The sequence below is a fragment of the Heterocephalus glaber genome, unplaced genomic scaffold, assembly GCF_053883595.1.
Source record: "Heterocephalus glaber isolate CG9 unplaced genomic scaffold, H.glaber_assembly_v1.0 deba00001743, whole genome shotgun sequence".
NCBI classification, from domain to species: Eukaryota; Metazoa; Chordata; class Mammalia; order Rodentia; family Bathyergidae; genus Heterocephalus; species Heterocephalus glaber.
In genome coordinates this window covers 3,128,855-3,149,581 of record NW_028258449.1, presented here as the reverse complement: position 1 = coordinate 3,149,581, position 20,727 = coordinate 3,128,855, and the positions used below count along the sequence as shown (strand labels likewise).

At 43.4% G+C, this 20,727-nt stretch overlaps 1 protein-coding gene and 1 pseudogene across 9 annotated transcripts in view; one reads left to right on the top strand and one right to left on the bottom strand.

Moving 5' to 3' along the window:
• The window catches only part of Ankrd44 (ankyrin repeat domain 44), a 242,195-nt gene that overhangs the window by 28,940 nt on the left and 192,528 nt on the right, over positions 1–20,727 (bottom strand). The gene's annotated exons all lie outside the window — the stretch shown is intronic.
• Positions 246–2,050, top strand: LOC147821405 (SUMO-activating enzyme subunit 2 pseudogene; annotated as a pseudogene).

Here is a 20,727-nt window from a genome sequence, read left to right as displayed (position 1 = left end):
TTGGCATTTACTGTTCACAAAAAGAAGACTCCCAGGTCTACCTATCCAGGAAGATATGCTAAATTCGTGTTTGCCTAATGAATTGGTAATGGCCAGGGAGGCCCTCTTCTAGGAGGTGGTGTTTCAAGTGAGTGCTGAAAGCCCAGTGTGGTGGCCCATGACTATAATCCCAGCTCTTAGGAGGCTGAAGCGGGAGGATTGCTGAGAGTTTGAGACCAGCCTGGGCTACACAGTGGGTTCAAAATTGGCCTAAACTACATATTGAGTCCCTGTCTCAAAACAGAAAAGTGAGTGCTGGGAAGGATTGAATTTGTTCAATGGAACCCAGTGGAGAAATGGTATTTATTACTGAAGTTTCTCATTTTATTTTATTTTATTTTTTAGGAGCGGAAACCAACGCATCAAATCAACAAAATGAACCCCAGTTAGGTCTGAAAGACCAGCAGGTTCTAGATGTGAAGAACTATGCACGTCTTTTTTCAAAGAGCATTGAGACTTTGAGCGTTCATTTAGCTGAAAAAGGGGATGGAGCTGAGCTCATATGGGATAAGGATGACTCATCTGCAATGGATTTTGTCACCTCTGCGGCAAACCTCAGGACACATATTTTCAGTATGAATATGAAGAGCAGATTCAGTATAAAATATTTTTTTGAATAAGCAACCAAACCCGAGAAAGGAGCTTCTTGTGCCCTGTGCACTGCATCCTCCCAATCCCAACTGTTATGTATGTGGCAGCAAGCCAGCGGGACTGTACGGCTGAATGTCCACAAAGTGACTGTTCTCACCTTACGAGACAGTGAAAGAGAAATTTGCTATGGTTGCACCAGAGGTTCAAACTGAAGATGGAAAAGGAACAATCCTAGTATCTTCAGAAGAAGAAGAGACAGAATTAAAAATGGCAGCCGACTTCAAGCCGATGATTTCCTTCAGGACTACACTTTATTGATCAGCATCCTTCATAGTGAAGACCTAGGGAAGGATGTTGAATTCAAAGTTGTGGGTGAGGCCCCAGATAAAGTAGGACCCAAACAAGCTGAAGATGCCACCAAAAGCATCACCGATGGCAGCAGTGATGGAGCCCAGCCTTCTACCTCTGCAGCTCAAGAGCAAGATGATGTGCTCATAGCTGACTCAGACGAAGAAGGTCCTTCAAATAATGCTGACAGTAATGAAGACGGGAGAAACCACAAGAGGAAATTAGATGAGAAAGGGACTATCAGTGCAAAGAGGTCTCATATGGAACAGAGGGAAGAGCCTGATGATGCCACAGCATTAGACTGAACAAAAACCCTTACTCTGTCAGCTCATCTGGGCACAACCAGACCAGTTGTTATGTCCTTTGTTCCAAAGGGAAAACTGACACCAGTGACTTGAAAGTGATTCTGCTCCCTTTGAAAGCATTCATTTTGCTAGAACTATTAGAAACATTGCAGTATGCTGTACTGAAAGTAGGTAAACAGTTTTTAAACCCTTCTAACAAATTGTGTGCATAACCAGTTAAGAGATAAAACAACACAATGCATGTTGTCTTTTTAATGTAAATATTCTTAGGTATCATTTAAGAGTTTAAAAATATTGTGGTTTAGTAAAGTTGATACCTGGTTATAAATATTATGCCTTTATTTTTGGCTAAAAGAAGAATTATTTTTAGCCTAGATCTAACCATTTTCATACTCTTACCTGAGACAGACTCAAAGAAATATCAAGTGCTATGCACTGAAACCTGATTTTAAATTTTAAATGGCGCTATGTATATTAATGTAAAACAATGTTAATTTACTCAGATTTTCAGTTTTTACTGCCTGATATGTCTGTGTAAGAAGCCAATTTTTGTGTATTGTTACATTTTCAGGTTATTTATATTTGATGTTTTGTAAAACTCAAGTTAACGAATATACTGTACTATGGACAAAAAAAAAGTTAGTGCTGAATGAGAACAACAAAATTAACACAACCGGGGATTTAGTTCAGTGGTTCCAGCACCTGCCTCACAAGCACAAAGCCCGGAGTTCGATCCCTGGTACAACAAAACAAAACAAAACAAAACAATGGAGAAGAAAACTAACACAGACAAAGGTGTGGGAGGACGGAGGATCGAGTGGGCGTGGACAAGTGGGCTCCAGGCCTGGAAAAGTCTGCAGCACCAGGGCGCGCTGTCGGCCAGGGTGCGGAGAGAGCTGGCAGGCAGCTGTCCTCAGGATGCTGACGTTTTCCCTGAGCGAGACGGAAATCCACCGGGCTGTATTGGCATGGTGGTGGCATAGACAGGGAGAGAGGCCTAAAAACACACACTCTACAATATTTAACATCATAACCCCAAGTGGGATTTCAGATGGGTTTTATTTTCTTCTTTATATTTTCTGACTCTATTTGTACAGAATGTGTATTGCTACTAAGATCAGAAAAACACCAAAGTTGTTTGGTTTGGAAAAAAACACTCTTAACCTTCTATTTTATTTGATACAATGATGCCACAGACAAGTATAGAAATCCTCAGATAAGTACAGAAATCCTTTCTGGTCAGTGTATGTGGGACAAAATACTATGATGTTAGGGTTCTTTGGTGGATCAATTAACAATGTAAGAATCAACAGCTCAAAGCATACAATTTCAAATTTACAAATAACACAATACACATAATCATATTGGAAGTATGAGCTATTTCATATTTGTTCTAAAGTGTAAGAATAGAATTTGGAACTTAAACTACAATTTGTTAAAATAATAAAGATTTAATTTTAACTTCAAAGTAACTAACTTTAAAACCCACCTCTCCTAGGCCGGGGATTTAGCTCAGGGGTTCCAGCTCCTGCCTTGCAAGCACAAGGTCCCGAGTTCGATCCCCGGTACCAAAAAAACAAAAGAAACCCACCCCCAAACACGCCATCTCTCCTACATAGTTGAAATGAAAGGAGCTTCACGGCTTGATAAGGCTGGCAAATGTCTGTTTTTGCTTTGTTTTGCAACGTCATCACCTATAAGACTTCCTGGAATTGACAGTGTGTACCGACACCAAATCCTGCCCCAGAATGAACTTTCCACCAAAGGAATGAGAATCATTTCCCTCACTATCACAAACACGATGGGCAGGGAGACAGACGGGAGGAGAAGACGGCATTCTGTTTATAGCCACAGTGTCAGACATTTCCTGCAACATTTGTTAGAGTGAAATCTTTCTGCATGCATAGCTGGACCATTCTTCTGCCACGAGATACTTTTTTCACTGTGCAGCAAATATCTGTTGAGCAAATATCTCCTTCTAGGAGGCGGGCCCTGGGTTTAGCACCAGAATTCAACAGTGCCATGAGCAGATGTCAGCACTGACCTACCTGACCAGCTCAGTCTAGCAGGGAGTGGATAGAAGTTAACGGGCAAGGAAGGCAGCAATGTGAGAGAGAGCCGGGATGGAGAAATGCAGTGAGCTCTGGAACACAGGAAGTACCTGACAGAGTCTGGGCCAGAGAAGATGCCTCCATCACATCACCCAGCCTGAGCCCAGATGACAGGGGTTGGCCAGGCAGGGCAGGGGGACAGCCAGGCAGAAGGAAGAGCAAGTGGGAGCAGTGTGTACCACACACTGGAGAGCTTCTCGCAAGGTCCGTGTAGATGTGTGGAGGGGCTGAGAGGGTGGGTGGTTAGGTGCAGGGTGCTCTCAGACTGCTGTCCAGCCCAGGACAGTGCAGAGCTGCTGAGCATGCTAAGGCAACCGTGTGAACCTGGGCATCCAATCAGCATGGTTATCCACGTGCTGAAGGACGTCAAGCAGGGGAGAGGCATGATCATGCTCTGATTCCTGGTTTTTATAAAAATTCTTCCTTGCTGCAGTGTGGACAGTGAATCACACTGGTGTTGTGAGCAGGAACTGCAGCCACAGAAGCAGGAAAACCCGAGAGGCTTTTTCAACCACAGGGGATTTCTCAATCCTGAGTCAGTGAGTCGGGGAGAACTCACAGTGCCCAACTGCAGACGAAGCAATGCGAACAGAGGGAAGGGGGTGTATTCCAGTCTCATTCATCCCTCTGCTAACTCGTTCAATAATTATGTAGGAGCATCGTGGTTGGCACTGAGATTACACTTCGAATATGGTTTCTACCTGCGTGGATCTCCCAGTTTAGAGGTGCGATGAGCATAATACATTGGTCAGACACTGGAGGATGGGGGACGAGTACACTCGGGGATGACATCCCGTCTTCTAGCGCTGGGAACAGAGTGGAGAGCGGTACCAGAGCAAACAAGCTTGGGGAGAGAAAGGTGCAGAGTTGTGGTTGGAAGGGCCGTCGGGACAGTCAAGGGGAGATGTCTAGCGCAGAGCAGGATGCAAGGCGTGAGGCTCAGAAGAGAGATCTGGGTTAAAGTTACGGATTTGGGGTCATCAGCAATGGCTGATACATGACTCCCACCGGTGAGATTATCTAGGGAGAATGTGTAAAGAGAGAAGGGAAACAGGTAGGAAGAGAACCCTCAAGAACCCCGATGTTAAGGGTCTGGAAGAGGAAGAGAGCCTGTAAAGGGGGTAAAGGGGGCTGAGGAGTGGGCAGAGAGGTAGCAGGAAGGCCAGGAGGGCGGGACGGTGAGCAGGACAAGGATGACGACAGTGATGGTGGCCGTGATCGCCCTGGCATTAAAGGGAGTGGTGCTGATGACAGTGACAGGCATGCTCGCTGATGTCCTGAGCCAAGAACCCCACCACGGCCTTACCGGGTCATCTCAGCCAAGCTCCAATCGAGCTGGCAAGTGGCTTGCTCACACTCACACAGCGGTGAAGGAGGACAGGAAATGGGACCCGGGCCTCACTCTAACCCGTATCCTTCACCTGCATGGGGTGGATCAGCTGAAGCCTTCTCCTGTATGTCACAAAAGCATTAGCAATGGGCACAGGAAACACAGGAAACAGAGATTTTTAAAAATGCGCGAGTGCCTTTTTATGTCTTTGACTTCACAAGTTCTTTTCATCTTTGGGAGTTCCCTGCATTTCCTAATAGGCACTCATCTTGCAGAGTCATCACTGGGGACATTAATCGGGACCTGGCTCCCCTTCTACCCCTTCCTTTAGCAATTCTTTGTTAGTTAAGAAGCCAGTGAGACAGTAGCAGGAGAAAAACAATTTGCAGGTCATTTGAAACTGGCATTTACACTTTGAATTGAATTTCTGATTTAAGATTTTGTCCCAAACTATAGTCTGTGGACGAGACAGATAGCACTGCCTAGATACTTTACTCTGCAAAAACTCCTCCCCGGAGGCGCAGGGGGGCAGAGTCAGGAGCTCTGCACCTTGAATCACTGTACAGATGCATAATTCAGCTTGGGGTCCACAGTGTGACAGGAAAATAACTTCCTCTCCAGTTTACCTTGTCAGGACCAGAAGCCTCATGGCTCCTCTGAAACACTGTGACAGCAATGAACACACCAAGGATGGCATTGCAAACAGCAGTAAGTTATGCATGCAGAGATGGTGGTTATAAATAAGGGAATACAATTTTATATATGGACTATAAAACAAATTAACTTTCCCTTAGTATATTTCCAATTAATATATCTTTCAGGCTGTCATCAACATTTACACAGCCCAAGAATTCACGCCAAACGGTACTCGTAAATCCAGTGTGTCATAAACCCAGCCTGTAGTCTTCCATATGCCACCCTAGAAGTCTAGGAATGCAAAACAATCCACACTCACTCCAAGGACTGACTCCTCCTCTGCCTGGAACTCTGTTAGAACGGCTGCCTTCATGAACCTTTTTCTGGACTACTCAGTGTTCTTCTCTATCACCACCAAAACCCCTGAACTGTTTCTTTTCTCCATGGATCAATCATTTGTGAAGCTAGGTCGAGAGTTTCCCTGGCTGATTCCACTTCTTCCTCCTCAGTTTCCGCCTACGCACCATACGTTTGCCAAGATTCGATTTGAGAGGAACACGCACACACACACACCCATGCATGGAGAGTCAGGGTGAAAGCTACTTCCCACTGCCACTTACAAGTGAAGAGGGTGCCTGAAGCGCGATGCAGAGGAGGAGGACCAGCAAACTGACTTAACCTCTTATCATGGGTTGCATCCCAGGGAGGGAGGGGTCGGGGCTGGGACGCTCAGTAGCCTTGTTTTTGAGATAGGATCTTGCTATATTGCTCAGGCTGGTCTTGAGCTCCTGGCTCAAGCAATCCTACTGCCTCAGCCTCCCAAGTAGCGGGGACTGCAGGTACCTGCAATTGTGCCCGTGTCTCCATAGGTCTCTTTTAGTCTAAGATTATTATCGTATTTGAGATTACAACAATTTCGAAGACACTTTCCAAATCTGGTGGCATTTCCACAGGATTGGTGAGATCACATAAACAGTGTCTCGTGTCTTGGGCGTGAAGGCAGCAAATGTCATAGAAAGTTAATTTCAGCTTCTTTTACAGAATGATTTGTGATAACAGTTGGAATAAACACGAACTTGGTGGCGAGCTTGCTGGCTTCTGGGTTAACAAAACATAGATCTTATCAGAATTTGTGACCGACACATAAATATTACACTTGGCCGGAAACTCAAGCTTTGGAAGTGGTATAAATTGTGACGGGCTCATTGAAAACATGAAAAATTTTTCAGGGAAGAATCAGGGGTCCCAAGAGACCTCAGAGTGGATCAAACCCGTTCTTTAAGGTGCTATTTAAGAAAGCAAAGCGAGCGTGGCTCCGACTGAAAACAGCAGCACAGCCGTGCGGCTCTGAGGGAGCTGGCTGGCTGCTCCTGGCCAGACTCTGTCTACACCGCGAGTGTCTACAGAGAGGACGGGGGAGCCAGGAAGCCACCAGGAAATAGCCAAGGGGCCTGCAAAGGGAGCTCGGGTGGGGGTGCTAGGGATGGGTGCCGGGGTCCTCCAGCAGTGAGGACTGGCGGGACAGTCAGGGGCCCGCGTCTGTGCAGGGCTGGAAACGCAGCGGGAAGCTGGCACCCGCATTCCACTGTCTGTGTGTGAGGATGAAATGCTGTTCGGGTGGCCCAGAGCCACTCCCGAGCCCACTGTGTGGTGGCGGGGTCAGCCCAGGACGGGCCAGGCTGCAGGGCTCTCCACCCAGGCTGGGTCAGCTCCCTCTGTTCAGAGGATCTGGGGACCCTGAGGCCTCTCGGGATCAGAACCGCAGAGCGTGCTGGCCAAGCGGACCCCACGGACCCTGGGTGGTCTTGACCATCCTCAGAGCCCAGCCACAAAGGAACTAGCTTTCTCAAGGGGATTCGTCCATCAGAGCAGTGACTGTGGTCCCCTCCTTGCCATTCTGCCCAGGCCCCTTTGCTGCTTCAAGAAGAGGTTGAGTGGCTGGAAACTGTGATTAACAACAATTACCAGGACCCCAGCAATGCTCCTTTCTCTGCCTCCATCCCATAAGTTAGGAAGCATTAAATTTCTACATTTGTGTAAGTTGAGGTCTAAGCAACTTGAAGAGGTGATAACAAATTGAGGAGGGCGCTACCAGAAGCTGAACTGGATTATGTTTCCCTTTCTTCTTGGGAGCTGATTCTGATGACTCTGCTTATCTCCTCCCTCCAGTGTGGATTCAATTCCTGGTGATTTCCTTGCCAATTAAAAGCCAGGAGACCCTGTAGTTTGTGTAGGGAAAAGCTAATAAACCCCACTGTGCAGATAAAGTCAAATTCAAGATGCAAAACACACAGCATTCAAAACTATCTTGCAGGAGCTCTGAAAATGCTCATAAAATAAACCAACTTCAGAGGTTTCCCCGAGACTGTTGAGCCCAAAGCTATGCAGTAGTCAGTATAAATAACCTGAACTGTAGGACAATAGCTAAATTATGGTTCTCTAATTAACTGATTATTTTTTAGGCATTAAAAATGTTTACACACATTTTAATATCATCAAGGAAAGACTGTCATAATATTTTATGGGAAAAAATCAACGTACAAGATTATACCTTCAATGTTACTTCATATACAAAAAATGTATGTGGAAAGGAGACTTGGAAGGATCAATAAGGGTCAGTAATGATTGTTCAGGGGTGGTTGGGACTGGGGATGTTTTTATTTCTTGTTTCCACTTTTCCACATACTCAGGGTGATTTCCAAGGTCCCCTTAGCTGTAGTCTGCATCAAATCCAGACAAAATTTCGGGGGTGGATGTTTCCATGACTGCTGTATCTTTATAAACCGATGCTATGATTCTGGCCAATACGACTGTTGTTTGAGTGCATTCCTTCCACAATAGATTTAAAATTCCTTAGGGAAATGGACTACTGATACCATGCTGTAGGCATTCAATAAATATTTACCGACTGCCCTTGAAATTTGGTAAGTGAATGAGAAGTCATTAGTGTAATTATTTACAGAATGATGACAACTTGGCCTGCTTGCATTGACATTGTAGAATTACTCAAAACACTGCTGTTGTCTTATATTTTGGGTGCATATTTCCTTCTTGAAAACGATCTGAACAACGTAGTCATTGCTACATTTAAAAAACTAGGGGGGCAGGGAGGAGGGGTCTACCCACAGAGGACACCAAGGGCACAACAACCCCTATTAGTGGGCACAGCCACCAGAGAACGCACAACACCAAGCATGAGCCCTGCAGTGACAGTGGACTTGGTGGATGGTGTGTCTCTATGGCTCGGCCACTGTGACACACATGCCACTCTGTTGGGGAAGCTGCCTAAGGGGGAGGACGTGCATGGGGCGGGGACACAGGAGATACCTGTGCCCCTACGTTTTGCTGTGCACCTAAAACTGCGCTTTTAAAAAAGCCTCATAAAAGAACAACCAACCAACCAACCAGTCAGCAAAACAAATAAACAAATCTGACCTTTCTCACAAAGTGGCCTCATACCCTAAAAATGCTGTAGGGTAAATGAGCTCTTCTGAGCCACAGTTTCACTTCACCAAAAGCGGGCAGTGGTATCACAAGTTATCATGAGATGAACCTCTGTTCTCCCAAATTTCAGACCATAAAGAAGTGAAGAAAAACAATGGTATGAAGGGGGTAAAACGCCACTAAAAGAATTCCACAAATGTTTCTAGTTGTAAATACCCAAATCGGTACACAGGCAACCGATTACGTCTTTGAAAGAACAAGAAAGAATCATTCTTTTCATCTTTCCACAAGCGCTCCAGATGAGCAAGAGGATTAAAATGATTTCATAAGAAAGGGGTCGCTATCTTTAGGAATGAGGCGCTGCAGTCACTAAGACACAAGGAATGAATGGTCCAAGGGTGGAAGAAGCCAAAGTGCTATAGAGGACAAGAGTTTCAACTCACTTGAAGGAGCTGCAAAGAATCACTGCAGAAGTCATCCTCAATATGGAAATAAAACAATAATCAAAGCATTCCCTTATTATTTTGGAGGTCCCACAATAGCTCCATACCTTTAGTGTGAGAATTCTCAAATTCAGTTTTTCACAAGCACAATAAAAATATAAAACTACTACATCTGGGTTAAACTGAATCAGAAAGCATTTATTCACCTTAATAAAGAAATGTTCTGAATTTGGTTTCAATCCCTCCTGTGGGAAGTGAGCCCAAAGAGGGAAGGAATATTTATATCTTGGAGAAGGATAGAAAAGAGAGAGCACAGAAAATTCCAGAAATACCAACTTCAGATACAAAACAAATACTTTGGTTGCTGGTACCAGTAAAATACGTCTTGGGCTGCCCTTAACACATCATTTAGACTTGGCAATAAGAATTGCAAGGACATTGTAGTATGACAGAAACCTTTGGACAGTTGCTGGATGTCCATCGTTAGGGAGCTAATCTAAACTACAGCTCCTTAGCTCCTGGATTTTGCAGAGCATGTATTCAGAAAGTAAACATTACTCTTCTACACCAGTAGTAAACTCAGAGTCCTGGTGAAATCCAGCAGTGGAAGAGGCACCTGGTTTTCTCCTGTCTTCTTGTCTCCGCATTCCTACGTTGTACGTGTGGGTGGCAGTGATGGTGAGTATGTGCAGGTGAGGGGCAGAGGACAGGAAGACTAAGGTCTACAGTAATCACCCATTATCACACGGGGTCACGTGAGTTGCAGATGAAAAGAGCAAAAGGGGTAACTATCAAGACATACTCAACAGATTCCCAACTGTTAAGAAAAGTGATCCTAAACTTGTAAATAAGGCAGTGAGGATAATTCCATGGCTTTTAAAAGCACTGCTTAACATGCTCGCCCCAGGACTAATTTTATTGTATAATATGATGTTAATTAGAGGCTCATTCTTTGTAAAGTTGTATGTCAGCTTGCAGATTTGTTTCCAGCAAAGACACAAGTTATTTCTGTCTGGCAGAGAAGAAAACTCCACAGTTATGGTTTACTGCCCTTTAACACATTAGCCAGTTTTGTACCTAAACTAGCAATCTCAGTGCTAGGGTCTCTGCATTAAGTGCCCACAGATAAGCTTTCCTTGCGTGGTCCTTGAATGATTTTATCTTCTTCTGGATCATTCATTACTTAATAAGCTTTAAAGAAAATCTTGAACACATGTTCCCTTCTCTTTGTATGTGAGTCATGCTCTTAAATTTTTTGAAAAACACACTTTGATCCAACATCAGTTCCAATCCTAACACCAATTTTAAGTCTTCTTCCCTCAATGTTATCCCACAGTTAACTTTTCTAGGACACAGGAACTTAAGAAAGCACCTCTCTGCCCTCCCAAGGAGTTTGCTGACAAGAGCGGCGCCGACCCAGTTCTGCCCTCCCAAGATCCGCAGTCAACTCCACCGGATGCCCAGTCACTGCTTCCGGCTCTGAGCCCAGGAAGTCAGCGCTGCCCTCCCCCAGCACTGCCCCTCTTCTCTGCCCACTCTGCTCTAAGCACACTCGCGTGGGACTCACATGAATCCTCCTGCCTCTTCCTACCTAGAGCCCTTAGCAGAAATTCTGGACCCGACCCCAGCAGATGCCTTCAGGACTTAAATCTCAGGTCACCCGTGGCCCAGCAAGCAGGCACCTCTCTCCTCCTCTGTCCTACCTCTCTTCAAAAATAAACCTCACCACAGAAGAAAGTGAAATATACAATCAAAGGACAGATCACTGACGAGGAAAGTAGGGTTGTGCTAAGTGAATCTAAGCTAAAGAAGATAATCCAAACAATCGCCCCTCTCAAAGCTCCTAACAGTTCATTTCACTAAATCCTGTTTTCACTTACATAAGGCTGGCTAGTGGACCATGGCTCTTTCATGGGCACAGAAAAGAGGAAAACAAAAGGAAAATATGTTTTCAGTAAAAAGATAAAACATATACAAAAATCATAACATGTTCCATGTTTCTTCGGTGTAATGAAATTATGATGCTCCAAAGCCTGATTTCTTTGCGTGTCAACTTAAAAAACTGTTTCACCTGTGTGTCTTTCTTCTGTGGTCCCATCTTAGGGCACGCTCCATGCCTGCCGGTTACACCTCTGCTGAATTAAGGGGACACTGGGCCAGCTTGGGAACAAGCGTTTCTGATTCCCTTTCTCAGAGGTGGTAAACCATCCCCACACAGCACAATTCTTGCTACTTTGTCCTGTGGCTGTTCTTACATAGGCGCTCTCTCCCCCTTCCTTCTGGAATAGCTAATATTCTTGAGAAAGAAGGAAGAACTTTGTTTATAAGACCCACTCAATTCATATTTTTCCAATCTCATCCTTCTACTCCACACCTCCACCCTCCACTACCTAAATAAACGAATAAACAAACTAAAACAAAAACACCCCCCCAAGTCCTCCCCAGACCACACAGCGCATATGTAATAATCACCAGTCTCTTGGGGAAGATACGTGCCCTGCTTCCTACACCCACCACCACCGATACAAAATGTGATTTGCTGTCATAAACCCAGAAATCCTGTAGGTAACATATGAATTTTAACAAGTTTTAAAATCAAATCTCAACTAGGAACTTTTCAGGCATTCAGCAATTGTGAAAGCAAGTTCTGTTTGGCTAATGTCAGCGTGAAGCATGGGAGACACTTTTCAAAAGGACTGGGGAACAGCAGGCGGGGAGAGGGGATAGGGAGGGAAAGGGGATGGAAATAAAAGAATTGAAGGGGGAAATGATGAAAACGGAGCTTTTGCAAATGGAAGGGGACCAAGACTTGGAAGAGCAGGGAGGGAAGGGGCAGGGGGTGAAAAAAATACAGGAAAAAGCATTAAGATGTGTTATGTACCTGGACCAATTCACCATGAAAATTGTGATCATTGTGCACTGTGAACATGGGTAATGAAAAGAAGACAGCGGAGCACGGGTGTCAGTAGAGCTTGTGATCTAAAACAGCGCACAAGTGTGATTCAGGCACCAGGGCGCGGATGGAGCCTTCCACTCCCGGCACACTGAGAGTTTCGCACCAACCTGGGATGTCTGTGCCTCTTTCCTCATCTGTTGTTTGTCTTCTGTTTCTGGCTGTTAATTAGCTCTTTGAACAGAAGGTGTGGGAAGGGATATTTAATTTAGCAAAGTGTATCACAAAGGTTCTCAGAGTTTTCACGCTAATCAGTCTCACTGTGCTCGCTGATAGCATCAATAAGTGGTTTAAGAAGAGAGGTGGAAACTACAGAATAAAATTAAAATTTGCCTTATCCATGGTCTTACCCTACCACCTATTAGTCAAAGAAAACCTAAAATGCAGGCAAACCACCATTAAGAAGGGCCCTTGAACAGCAATCTATACTCTTGTAAATTTTTCTTGTTACAGATCATCAGAATGACTCTGTCATGGTTGTGACAGGCTTATTCAGAAGGTTGTGTTTTAAAATGCTCTACACGCACTCAGGACTATGGGAAAATCCAATTTGGACCAAGTTCTGATGTAGTGGAGACTGAGCCATCTCTATTTGCTACTCAATAGCACAGTTGTCAAAATTGGATCTTGCTTTTCCTCTGAGGACACATTGAATTGTAGATTCCTTAAATCAGTGTGTGATTTGTTAGGAACACATTTGAAACTAAAAGCACTAATTTTATTTCTGGTTACCAAATTCATAAACTGGATTGCTTAAGGTTAGACAAGAATGAACTATTTATAAAACCCAATGCCCCAAATTAAAGTAATTGTGATAGAAGTGTGATTTCAGGTTTTGAATTTTTCTTCCTTTTGGGGGGCGGGCAGTAGCAGCGATTGAACTCAGGACCTTGCGCTTGCAAGGTAGGTGTGGTGCCACTGAGCTAAATCCCGGGCCCTGGCTTTGATTTTTTTTAAGTCAAAGAACCAGTGATCATTAGTTTATAATGGAGAAAGCATACCTAAAAGGGACAAAATCATAGTTTACAAGCTATTTTCTTTTTTTATTTATTCACTATATCCCTTGAAATTTTACTAAGTAATAACATGGCAATGAGCATAGTTGGATATAAATTTTTGAACACTTTTCTGTTATCACAGTGTTAATTTTTTTCAGAATTTCTCTTATAATAGCAAATTATTCTGAAATTACCTGAGTGGTTGATAAATACAGTAAGTGCTGAATTATATACCAACACCTGCAGCTTCTAATTGCTCTTCCAGTGTTAAAGTCTGAAGCATAATGTTATTCTCAGAAGGGGTCTTGCTTTTATTTATGATGATCAATATTTAAATATATGCCAGACAAGTGACAAGAACCTGATTAATGTCCTCCTAACTAGCAACATAGCATAGCATAGACTGAAATTTCACTTGGTCCTGAAAGATTAAACCAAGCCATCCATCCATAAATAGTGTAAACACTCAAATCCTAAGCTATGCTATAAGGAACCACAAAAGGAAAGTTTTATGCCTAAGATATATATCTATAGATATATAGATATATATCTTAAGTTCAGCATTTATTCACTATAAGAGCATTGAAGAAAGTTTCCAAGTTTGTGCTCAGAAGGATGCTGGATCAGAAAGCTTAACTCAAAACTATTAAAATTAAATATTAATGGTGGATTTTATTAAGATGCCAAAAGAGTTTTCAAAGGTTCTGATGATTTCAAAGTTGCACAGCTTGAATCTAACCTGGATTCTTCCCTTCCTTCCTCCCTTCCTCCCCCTTCCCTTCTTTCCTCTCCTCCACTGTCTCCTCTTTTTCCTCCCCTCCTTCCTCTGTTGCTTTTTCATCCAGGTGACGGGGAGGCTGTGGGGCTGTACGAGTGTCTTATGATGCTTTCAGGATCATCCTCTCTTCGCTGAAGACGTGGGGAATTCTCCTTTCCATCCTTTCTGCAGGAGCTGACGATGCTGTCTATCCTCACTCCACTTTCCTTAGTTGCAGTATAGAAGTTGTGCTGCTATGCAACTTGCTCCCCTACAATTACAAGGTTGGATTACCATGACCAAAATCGCTCCAAAGGGGCTTTTAAAAGACAGGAGCAGCCTTTAACAGTGGCGCCTTTGAATCCTCCTCCTCGCTTCTGAGATGCTCCTCTGCCTACATCCGTCCACCCTGCTGACTTCCACTGGCACTGGTCTTCCCTGGCAGGCGGCCGAGGCACACCCTCCGTGGGTGAGGAGCAAAGGGCTTGCAAGCTCAGATTCCTCCATGAAGACAGGCTGGGCGCTGACCACTCACACGCCCCTGGTCACTTCATTCCCTCTACAATGAACATCCAGGTTCCTTTCCCATGGGGAGTGTCACTGCACTGACTGCACAGCCTTCTGAGAATCATGTATCGGTGATTTAACTTGCTCCTTTCTTGCTGAGCTTTTAGACTGAACCCTTCTTGATATTATTATTATTAATAGCTATAAACATTGGCGCAGTTGAATCTCATGAATCTTCATGATGATTTTCTGATGATACATTACAAGAAGCAGAATATTAAGGTTTTTGATGTATAATTGGTAAAATCTTCCTCGGAATTTAAATCAAACTTTAGTTTGAGGTATGGTGCCTGTAGTTATGCTCTCAACATTCCTCACCCCTGTCGCTAAGTTTATAGTTTTGAAGCTCATCAAAGCAGTGGTTCTCCAAGAAGCCTGTAGCCAAACCCTCACAGAGAACAGGAAACTGTGTCTCCTTCATAAAAATAGCTCCATGGTTACTTCCAGCTGTTCTTTCACACTGCCATGGAGTAGTATACATCTCTTTGAATTATTTTTCTAGTAGCAAGCACATTTCCTGAAATGAATCTTATTCTCTTACAACTTTTCAAATCTTTATTGTGCTCACCCTCGATAAGTTAAGGAGAAATGAGTCAAACCTGGTTTAAGCTTCATCTTTCCCATTAATTTAACAAAGATGAATTCCAACTTGTGAGAGAGATGAACAAAAAGTATTCAGAGCTACCTATGAAAACTGTCTCTAGAAGACCATGAGGGTTTCTTTCAACATTTATCTCCATTTGGGGCTGGGGATTTAGCTCAGTGGTGCTGCCATCTGCCTTGCAAGCGCAAGGTCCTGAGTTCAATCCCCGGTACCAAAAAAAAAACAAAAACAAAAACAAAAACATTTATTTCCATTTGGTAAAGCTATCCAAATTGCTATTTTAAGATGACCACCAAAAGGCAGTCTTCTGTAAATGTTGGTTGACACAGAATACCACAACATCTGTCTGCTTGGATTTTAAAACTTTGCTGTCCCTACTTGGAATATATTCAGATCGGATGCAGTAATTCAATGGCTTTTTCATTTTACTAATAACCAGTATAAACCGATGAAGAAAGAATTTCTCATTTTACAGCGCTGGTGCAATGACATTTCTATTAATGAGATACCCAACAAGCTTCTTAGGTACTCAGAGAACCACTCCCAACCTCTCCCACAGGGGCCCCGTGATGGGAAAAGGCAGGGTATAAGAGTGATGTCAGTGGTGATGGCTTCTTGGCCTTTTGGCTAAGATCAAGTGAAGAGTGACTTTGGTGAATTGTCTGAGTGCCCATAACAAATGCTCTCTGGATCTAAGTATGTTCTTCTAAGAGAAAAGGAAACAAAAAAATCACACATCCACAATTTCTTTGTTGAAATACTTTTTGCTTCTCCTTTAAGAATTCAAATCTTGGGCTGGGGATTTAGCTCAGTGGTTCCACCACCTGCCTCGCAAGTGCAAGGTCCTGAGTTTGATCACAGGTACCAAAAAAAAAAAAAAGAATTTAAATCTTAATCCTTAGTTTTGGCTATGTGAATACATATCTTCTGCAGATTTCTTGCAAATTATAAAATATTAATTTTTATACTGTTTTCCTAGATAGTCCTATTTTCCTTTTTAATTTCTTTTTTATTTTCATTAGTATGTGTATGCAGTACACTGTGATTGCACTCATCAAGGGGAGCTGCTGCAGGTACGTAACACATCTTAACTCTCCTTACATCCCCTTCCCCACCCCGTGCTCCTCCCTCCCTCCATGTCTTGGTCCCATTCCCATCTGCAAAACATCTGCCTCCCCGTCTGTGTCTGGTAATCCATCTAAACAGTCCCATTTTCAATCATTAAGAATTTAACATTTCATAATTTACATACAAAGGAGTTTTCCGTAAAAGGCACCACTATGGAGAGTATGGGGACTTCTAACTTCACCTTCTAATAACATCCACACAACCCCAGGCTCGGATTTCAGAGCTCTGCTGTGGAGGGAACATTTTTTTTTTTCTTTTTTGGTACCAGGGATCGAACTCAGGTCCTTGAACCACTGAGCTAAATCCCTGGCCCGAGGGTACATTTTTGTTGTTTAATTTTCACATCTTCACCTTAACTGTTGCTTCCATTTTGTTGCTTCAGGTATCCTTTAGGACAGGCAGATGATTTTCTGGATCTCCATTTTAAGAACCTGACTTAGCAGTGATTTCAATCAAAGAAAGAAAAAAGATTCCTAGGGTATATTTTCTATTTTAACACATACAGCTGGCTCTCCATATCTGTGGGTCTCATATCCATGGAGTAAACCAACAGCAGAACAAAAATATTTAAAAAAAATTTTTGTTTGCACTGGTACTGAACATGCACAGACTACTGATTCCTTTTTTTTTTTTTTTTTTTTTTTTTTTTTGGTGCCGGGGATCGAACTCAGGATCTTGCGCTTGCGAGGCAGGCGGCAGAACCACTGAGCTAAATCCCCGGCCCTGACTACTAATTCTTGTCATTGGTCCCCAGACAATACAGTATGACAGCTATTTATGAAGCGGTTTGCACTGTCCTGAGTATTACAAGTCATCTAGAGATGACTGAAAGTATACTGGAGGACGTTCGTGTTTGCTACGTGCAAGTCCTGTGCTGTTTACACAAGGACTTGCGCATCCGGGGATTCCGGAATCCACAGGGCCTCGGAACCAGCCTGCCACTGACACCAAGAGAGCGCACCACGCCTCCTCCTGTGCCGCTCTGAGACACTTCTTGACCAAACCACAGCAGATCTCTTTTCCCATATTTGAGATTCACACCATCCATTGTTGCAATTACCTTCTCTTCCCCTAGTAATTACTTGGGCCAATTAAATCTTGCGAGAGCTTCCTCCTGTAGGTGAGACGGCGGGTGCTGTTTGGAAAGCTCTGCCCCACAGAGAGGACGAGTCACCTTGCTGGTCCTCAGCTGCGTGTGGGCCCGGGGAGAGCCCGGCGCCCCCAGAGGCAGCATCAGCTTCTATGACTCCTCCGCCTGCGCCTGCGGGTGTTCCTGTGCCTCCCTTTCCTATCTTTAAAGTGCTGACGACTCCCATACAGGAAGACCCAGCCTTTTCAGAACTGTGCTACTCTACCACATCCAGCTACCAGGAGGCACCGGATGGTTCAGTCAGGATGTGTGCTCCAACAACTGCTCTCCACATGTGCCTTCCAAGTTACCCAGCAGGAACTCTGCTGAAGACACGTGTGAGCAGGACTGGCTTGCAACCCGTGTCACCACTGAGCTCTGGATACTGTTCTCTAGGACAGAGATTCTCAGCCAGGGCACTGTGACCCCAGGGGATACATGGCAATGTCTGGTGACATTTTTGATTGTAAGAACTCGAGGACAGGGGCTTGGCTTGGTACTGGCACCTAGTGTAAGTGGAGGACAGGTATGTGACTAAGCATCCTGTAGCACACGGGTAGCCCTCCCACAAGAAAGTCTTTTCCAAGATGTTAATAGTGCCAAGGTTTGAAAAACCTTCTTTAAGGAAGTGGAATAAAAGTGGATTTGAAAAAATACTCCCTTTGAACCTTGGAAAGGATTACCACCTATGCCCACAAGAGCTCTGACTTGGAGCTTCATAGCAGGACAAGCGGCCAGACAGAAGCCCTGGGACAGAAACGCCTCAATACATTATCCTGAAGGACTCGGGAAGCCCGGAGGATCCCTGGGTACTCAGATGAGGCTCCATGAAACCAGGATCACCACCTTGCCAGGGCTCACAGCTTGGGGAAGACCATCCTCCACATTTAATTTGATTCCTGGAAAAGCTGTGAGCTGCAGGCTGCAGATGCAACCAAACTATCTGAATGACTTCAAGTACAGCTTTTTTGATCTATTTAAAATCTTCTCTTGTTTGGGAAGTGTCAGGCATCGGGGATGGGGTGCAATGAATATCTTCAGTGTTGTGACACAGGAGAAAACCTGCAGCTATTTTCAGATTTTAATCATCTTACCCACATTACAGATGCAGGCTGTATGGCAGCTGCTCAGAGGAAAGAGCTTTATCAGTTCTCAGCATCTGATTACTTATCTTAGAGGGAATTAGGCGGGACTCCAAGTCTGCAGAAAACTCGTGTTCTGTTGGGAGTTATTAATTACAGCAGACTTAAGAAGCATTGATTTGTTTTGGTAGTCATGCCAGGGAGTGCCTAGCTCTGCCAAATTATACGAGAAGCTGGGGTTGGGGAGAAGGTGAGCTTCTCAGCTCAGCTGGTAGAGGGGGATGAAACCAGATGGCCCTCATTTGTTTCTTTTAGCCAAATTCCAAATACAGTATTTCTGTGCTGAAGTTGAAATTAAATTGATGCCTGAGTGCTCCACTCCAAATAATCTAAATTAATTCCTTTTTTAAAAAATGACTTCCTGTTTTGCTATTGTTATTTTGTAGGAACCTGAGCTAATTAAAGCATGCTCTGACATACACACACCCACATCCATGTGCAGACACATGAGGAAAAAACTGGAAGTAATAAATCAAAGTTTAAAAAGTGCTTATTTCTGGATGGTGGCATCATAGCAGAATTCAATTTTCTTTTTACATTTTTATGATGTTTCCAAAATTTGTACAATTAAGCACATATTTTTATATTCAGAAAACAACCTCAAATAGGGCAATTACTCATATCTTTCCTCTTTCTATTCCATTCTCTGATTATAATCAGCTCTACTAAGGGTTGGGGATTTAGCTCAGTGATTTTGCCGCCTGCTGCGCAAGCACAAGGACCTGAGTTCGATCCCCAGTACCAAAAAAAAAAAAGACTTCTATAATCAGCTCTACCTCTACTGCTAACCCTTTAAATACTTCATGGCTATGTATGCTGAAAAAGGGTAAGTAATTGTCATTGACACTAGTCAGATAAAAATCTTACTATCATGTAGCTGGCTATATAACATGTTAATGGATTCCATGTTAACATGTGACTCACGAATTAGTTGATCAGTGGACTTCTCCAATTTTTTCACAGATGAGTATACATGTCCTTGTATTCCAGCAGTGGTAGTTACAAGGAAAGGACAAATGAGGAGAACAGATATCAGGTCCTAGCCAGGCCAGTCAGAGGACACATTGAAGATATGAGGCTCAAACTTTGAAAAGGATCTGAAACAGAATTGTTTGAGCCCAATGTCTAAAGTTACATGCAATGCATACTCTCAGTTAGGTTTATAGTATAAGACACCAGAGATTGACTTGGGTGAAGTACAAAATAGTCCTACCATATATGAAATAATAAGGGTTTACCTAAGTCTCCTGGTCAACAAAGAATTGAGAGAAAGTGTATGTCTTGCTATGACTCAAGAAGACGCTGTGACTGAACTCATGCATATAAGAGCAATAATTGACAACTCAAAAACAAAAAAAAGAGAGAAGAAAAAGAAAAAGCAACCATTTCAAAGGATGAACCATACCAAATGTTTATAGAGATCTCATCATTGAAAAAAAAACTGTTCTCTTAAAAGTAAAGTCTGTATAGTTAAGCAAAAGGTAAAGAAATGACTCCGTAAGCAAAAGCAAAGAAAATCCCTGTGCCTGCTACCAAATAGGCTGTCTTGATATAAACCAGCAAATGAGAAATACATTATGCCCACAGTGACCCCGGGAGGAGGTAAGTGATCTTGTTTACCAGTTACTTCCAGTTTCTGGTTGTTAACTAGGGAGGATTCCTTCTGATTTGTGACACTTTTGATGAGCACAGGGCCTCTGGATGTTCCTAGCGCTCTTTTTTACAACAGTAACTCCAGTAACTCTTATTTACTTAGAGCACTTCCTAGAGAAGAGATTGTGCATAGATGCTGTGATGGTGTCTGTCTGAGGCCACATAGCATGGGAGGGGCAGTTCCAGGCAGTATTTGCCCAAGATAAACTGAGGAAAAGCAGCAGTTCTTTGAACAAACTGATCTTTGCCCATTCCGTGTTCTACACTACACAAAGCAGAACCGATCCATCCAATTTCTCTCTCTCAAGCATTTGGTCTCTGAACTGAGACCTATATTGATTTGTAACCTACAGAAATGTAAAATCATACATTTGAAACAGTATTTGTGGCAATTATTATGGCATCAGTAGACACCAGTACGTACACTGTGGTTCAAATTGGGGTGTCCTAGATGACCTTTTCCTGTGTGTATAAATTCCTGGATAGCCTCTTTGTGAAGTGCCTGTACCAGTGTTTCACTAATCTTTCTATTAGATTGTCTTTCTTTTT